This window comes from Nomascus leucogenys, chromosome 6, assembly GCF_006542625.1.
Source record: "Nomascus leucogenys isolate Asia chromosome 6, Asia_NLE_v1, whole genome shotgun sequence".
In the NCBI taxonomy this organism is placed as follows: domain Eukaryota; kingdom Metazoa; phylum Chordata; class Mammalia; order Primates; family Hylobatidae; genus Nomascus; species Nomascus leucogenys.
Genome location: NC_044386.1, coordinates 80,967,565 through 80,973,981, shown reverse-complemented (window position 1 = coordinate 80,973,981; position 6,417 = coordinate 80,967,565). Strand labels below are relative to the sequence as shown.

General features: G+C 40.3%; 1 long non-coding RNA gene across 1 annotated transcript; it reads right to left on the bottom strand.

Annotated features, from left to right (window-relative positions):
• Nucleotides 1-1,239: 1,239 nt before the first annotated feature.
• LOC100589285 lies at nt 1,240-2,780 on the bottom strand. Its single transcript, XR_121864.2, has 2 exons — nt 2,628-2,780; nt 1,240-2,050 (listed from the first exon to the last, which is right to left on the bottom strand). It is a non-coding gene; the product is annotated as an uncharacterized LOC100589285 (long non-coding RNA).
• Between the last annotated feature and the right edge of the window lie 3,637 nt (nt 2,781-6,417).

Here is a 6,417-nt window from a genome sequence, read left to right as displayed (position 1 = left end):
ACATACTGTAGTAGATGCTTAATAAATGATAGATAAGGATACTTATTGTTATTAAACCTGTTGGCATTTTAAAATCCTTCTAGTAGACAATGTAGCATAGGACATAGAGCCTCTTGTCTTCAGGGTCTTCTTGCTTTCTACACTATGCGGTGGTATCTATGATCTTTAAGCCTCAGTTTTCTTTCCCATTGAATGGAGATAGGAAAGATAACTTTCAGTGCAGTGTGAATTAAACAGTTAAAACATATAAAGCCCCTAGACTAAAGCCTGGTAGAAAGTAAGAGCTCAATAAATATTAGTTGTTTCTAAGTGAAATAACTTAGAGATGGAAATATCTGCCCCGAGGAAGCTACAAAAAGAGGTTTATACCTGTTCATCAGTAAGGCTTCCATGACGTAGAAAGGGAAGGCACAGAATCGCAGATTATAAAGGTCAGCATGGAGCAGTTAGTCATTATCTTCATTTCTGTGTGCCTGATGTTTATTTGCACTATATATTCCCGATTTTTCCCCCTTGAATAGCCTCCTCCTAAAAGACCCTGCTTTGCTCTGTAGTTTGGTTAAGACAGTCCCTAATCGATTTTACATATACTGCTCTTATGTTGTTTTAAGATTAGAGTGAATTTCAGCTGGCAAGGGTATTCATGATTGATTGTAAGTTCTATCCATTCATAATATGGCTGAAGTGAAGAGAAATGTGACCAGTAGTTTAAAGTTAACATGGTACGAGGCTAATGGGGCACTAATTGAGCAGTGAACGCCTAATTAGGAATCACGGAGGGGTTGAGCTGGCATGTGGGGAGTGAAGGTTCCCAGTGAATGCTGAGTTGTGGATTTTGGAAAAAGGACTAACTAAGCTTAGACGTGTCTACACTCTTCTTGCAGCCCAATGGGCCTTGTCATTCCAAATTTTCTGGGCAAGTGGCAGCTTCTGGGAAAGAAATTCTCATTTGTGGGGTTGAAAAGGTGGTAAGAGAAAGTGCTCCCTCTCCTCCTCCACCCCCCACCGAGGATGAAGAGGACAAGCAATTGATTTCTGAGGCAGGCGATCTCTAAATGATTGTGTACTCCCTGATAATTTGGGGAGCTGCTAACATTTATGGAAATGGGAATATATTTAAAATTCAAACATATAATTTCTAGCTATTTCCAACCTCCCATATGTGTATCACCAAAAGTGAATTTTGAGAGCAGTAGTGGGAAAATACTGCCTGGAGATAAAGAAAAGTTACCGCAGGAGTCTGGTTTCTATATTAATTTATTTCACAATAAGAGCAAATTCCTTTCCCTAGGGGAGTATTTGACAGAGTAATTGCACTAGGGAACAGTCACTGTTTCATTTCGTTTTCTTTCTCTCTTTTAAACTTTCTTTGTGAAGCAGAGTGTCATAAATCTTCCTGAAAGAGCAGCTTAAACAAGATATGTGGGCTGCGAGATACAGGTTTTATTTGTGTGTGTGTACACATATATGATGAATATATACACATTCATTCATTCATTGTTGGATTTCAGAATGACATTTTCAACAATTAAAAGTGAAAGTTAAAATTTTTGAGATTAGAGACACTAACACTATGAAATGCATCTTTCCAGATTTAGAGAGGGTAAAGAACACACGCCATCTACATATTACTGATCAGGAGCAAAAACCGTAGACCTAAGCTTGACTTGCATTGCTTCTGAACTAAATAGTAATGATTTTCTTATAAAGATTTCTAAACATTTCAATTGTATCTATAATACAAATTTTAGTCAACAAACTCCTATACCTGTGATGGTTTTAATGGTCAATATCCAGTTATTAATTTAAAAAATGCTTAAAGGTAGACAGATCTGAGAGGCATGTCTTTCTGAACTCTAGCCTTTGATTGAGAACTGCGCTCCAGTATCCTGTAAAACACAGCAGCCTCCTGGTTCCAGACTCCTTCTCACCATCCCCAGGGTCTTAGTACTGTCACAGGCTCTTGTTAAGGTCTGGAAAACCTCTAATAAACTCAGCTGCACCAAGGTTTAGGGACTGAAGCTGCTGTTCCTCCCAGGAGCATTTGTAGCTGCAAAGACAACACAAGTCAGAGGGATGGATTCCACTATTAGAAACATGGAGTTTCATGTGTGAGGAGGATGTATTTCAGGATGGGAAGTTTTCTGGCATACTTCAGTTATTATCATGAACAAAGCATGCGTGTAATGCTCACATGCTGCATTCTGCAAGGAAAATGAATGCTTACAAAACTAAAAGCATTACAAAAATTTTAAAAAGTAAGAGAGGTAATCAAAGGCACCAGAAAAATAAGAAGAGAAAAATAAATTGATTCTAAAGGGAAGAATAATCGTTCAAACAGATACTAAATTATGATATTATTACCATTATTTTCATTACTACAAAGACAATATAGCACCAAGAAAGTTAGGAAACTGACAAAAATAGTTTTCATACTTCTTTTCCCAGTAGGAAAATTACTCTTTTTAAAAAAATTATGTTCCAACAATCTCATTCTCTAGATTAAGAAACCGTTATTTAAAAAACTAACTCAAGTTCTGATGATTACACAGGTCAGACAGAACTCATCAAGACTGACAAACAGGACCTACTTTTAAGGAAGGGTTATAAATTATTTTGGAAAGTACCTTGCTGATTTTCAAGTGCCATCAACTCATGCCAGCCTGTGTCCAATAAAGACTCCGTGATCAAAACATTGCATTGGATTGCACTCTCTTTGGCCTACAACAGGAATGAGAATCCTTTATGGGCATCTCCATAGCCCTAGAAAAAATTATGAATGGAAAACCGGGACAGATGCCAGCATTCCTAACTCAAAGCCCAGCTTATCCCCTCCTGCACTTTGCTACTTTTATTGATTGAATTGTTAAGTCTAGAATGGATGCTGTTCATAGTTTTCTCTGCACGATTTGTCCTTTTAGATAAGGGTGGTGCTTCTTTTCATGTGAAAATAAGTTTAGGTTGGGAACAAAAAGAAACAACTCTGTGGGGAAGTTAATATTATGGTCTTTGACAGCAGATGAGGAAACCAAGGCTCAGAAGGTTGAGTGGGGAGACTGAGTCAGGCCCTGACTTAGGCCTTCACCCTTCCAAAGCCCATGCTCTCAAACACTATGTCAAAGCAGAAAATCTGTAGGAGGCATGGTATTGCTCCTCAATTCTATGTCTTGCCAGACATTGCTAGTTGAGATACTCTTTTCTCTTGAGTCCAAACGGCCTCAGAATCTTTTCAGCACAGCACAGTTACTACCAACCAATGCAAACTGACTGTTGTGTGAAACCTATTGGCCACCACAACTGCAAACCTCCCCTGAATTAGGCTTATATGGTGGGTAGAGCCCTGAACATCTGCCTGGATCATTTATGTGAGTTTGTGAGCAAATGCCTTAAACTTTCAAAGCACCATTCTCCATATTATAAAGGGGAAAAATCCTATCCCCTTTCCAAGGCTAGTGTAAGGGACACATCAAATAAGAAAATACATGTAAGAGCACCTAGTAAACTGTTCAAATTGAAGGATAATAATAAAAATAATTAGTTTTACAGATGAGAAAAATTGGTTTTGCTTACACAATTCACTCCTTTAGGTATTTACTACTTTTAACCCTTTTCAAAATAAGATTTAATATGCTCTCATATTAATGAACTCATTTAAAGCCTAGACACACAGAAGCAGGGATAGTTGCTAGAATTGTGGCATGAAGTTCCGCTAATGATTTTGTTTTTAGTTGCTCCCTTTCTACGTAATAATGTTGTTACCTTTCCTGGACACATGAGGGTTTCTTTAATTACTGTGAAGTAGGTCCCTTTTTCTTTCTTGGGTAGTATAGCTTCATCTCTCTTTCCATGCTCATAGCATGGGGAAATTGAGGAGCAGGACTATTTACAAAAGCATGAGTAAGGTGAAAGACCACCACCAAAGGAAGTGCCCTACCCTGGGGCTAAAATCAGTGGGGGAACTGTTACCTCCTGGGCTTGCAGAGGGACAGGAGAGGGGTGGTCACTACAACCTGGAGAGGATGGCCATTCAGAACTCCGGCCTTTGGCAGAGGAATAACTGCAGCTGGTGCCACCCTTTGACCCAGTAGAAAGGGAACCAGAGCTTAGAAGGCACAGGAGGTGTTGGTGGGATCCTTGTGCTCTGTCTCTTGGGCACAGAGAGGTGGGCTAGGGAGAGACTAGGGTACACAGAGGACACCCGGAGCAGTAGGTATTCAGAGGGGCAAGCAGAGTGGTGCTTAGAGGAATTAGATTTATTAGGGGCTATGGCAAGATGTAAAGAATAGAGGAGAAAGAGGACCCTGTGACCCCAATGTCTTTGCCACCCAGTCGGGAAGCATGTGGCCTTATATTGTGGAGAGATGCCAGACTGAGTCACTCTTCTGGAGGCAACGTGGAGACCCAACATGAAGATCTGAAACCAAACATACATTCTCCTAGGCTCTCCAAGCTCCATCTCTGAAGAGAGTGGGATTGCCAGAAAGGTAATATCTGCACTAAACTTCCTTAGTTCCTGATGGAAATGTCCTCCCAGGGCAGTGACAGAATCCTCTGTCCTCAATGTTTTACCAAGGATTGAGCTTTTTTGAAAAGTCACTCAAAGAATATTTCTTTGCTTAAGTTTCTTCTTGAGATAATGATGATGATTGTGTTGTTCAGAGAGCCTGCCATGAAGTTCTTGAAAATCAGCATTCTCATAGATGATCACTAAACTATCTTCATGAAAACTACCAGGAATGTGTGTTGAAAACAATGATTTCTAGGTTCCAGGCAGGACCTACTCTGTCAGAATCTGCAGAGGGATCCCAGTCATTTGTTTAACATAGGCCTTCCAGGTCATTCCTGGGTACCCTAAGTTTTGAGGTCCACAGCTTTAGAGTTTTGCACCAGAGAGAACAGTGTTGTTGAGGCCTAAGTGATTGTGATTACCTTATGTGATCATGAACTCTCTGGCAGCATGGTTCAAGCATCTCTCCCCTTTTGCTACTTAAGCTAATTCTTTTACCCCTGTATTAATCACTTACATGTATATTTAAGCCACCTCAAACATTTTCAGAAGTTGACCACGTATGTATCATTAAAGTTCGGCTATTATAAAATAATAGTTTTTTTCTCCTGCTGACTCATAGACACTTGTTTCAGACCCTGCTCTTAATATTAAAAATTTAACTTTAACTTTTGATTTAACTTTCTTATAAAGTTACTTTTAAACTTACACCTTTGATTTAAAAGCTCACATTCTGACTTATCTATTTACATAGTACAGTTTGACTGTATGCCTAGAATCCCAGCACCCACGACCACCTGCACTTATATTTAAAAACGGGTCTTATTTCTTGAGTATCTCCCTTGGGGTCGGCAGGGGGTCCAGCTATGAGTACAGAAGATGAGGGTCATTGGGAAGGGTTCCCAGAAATGCTGTGTGAGGCTGCCATGGACGGCTTTATGCCAAACATATTTCCCAGGGGCTCTTGGAAAGTAAAGATGCAGTGAGGATATTCATCTGTTTTTAGGGTCCGACATACTTGGTTTAAGTCCTGGCTTTGTCACTTACTTCTGTGTAGATAACTATGAACATATTTCTTAACCTCTTGAGCTTTATATTGTTTTAGAGATTTCATTGGAGGGAATAGCGGTAGATTGGATTAATTGAAAATGCTGTCACCCCACAGCATTAGTGGTAGATTGGATTAATTGAAAATGAGGAATGAAGCCAGGATGACACTGAGGATGTGTTTTGGAGGTCAGAAAAGGGGACTGTTCCCAGGAGCACCCTTGGGGAGCTGTAACATGTTTGGGGGCTGACCGCAACCAAATTAATTAGGTAGATCCCACTTTCAGCATCCCATGAGCTCTTTTCAGACTGGCATCCTATTTTTCTGTACAGGTGCCCATTGACCTGTCTTAGTGGTTAGCAAACTATGGCCAGTGGACCGAATCTAGCCTGCATGCCCAATTTTTACAAATAAAGTTTTATTGGAGCACAGTCACATTCATTCATTCAGTCATTCATTCACACGTTGTCCATGGCTGTGTTCATGCTGCAACAGCAGAGTTATGTAGTTGCGACAAAGACCAAATGGCCCACAGAGCCTAAAACATTTACTGTCAGGTCCTCTAGAGAAAATGTTTGCTGACCCTTGTTCCGGGACAGCAAAGCTTTTTTGGTCCCACCTGTCCCTTTCCCCAGGGCCCTAGGAGGAGATTGGCTGATCTGATGCATGCTCCTGATGAAGTTGTTCCTGGTGTCAGCCCTCTCCAGTAGGGTTCTCTTATCGGCATTAGCCTTTAAATCCTGGTCCTAAGAAGGAAGCGATGTTGAAACTGATAATAGAATCAGTGGGGGTGCGTTTGGGATTGTGGAGATTTTGTCTTCACTGAAGTCATACTACATTGACAACACACTTACAGAGAATG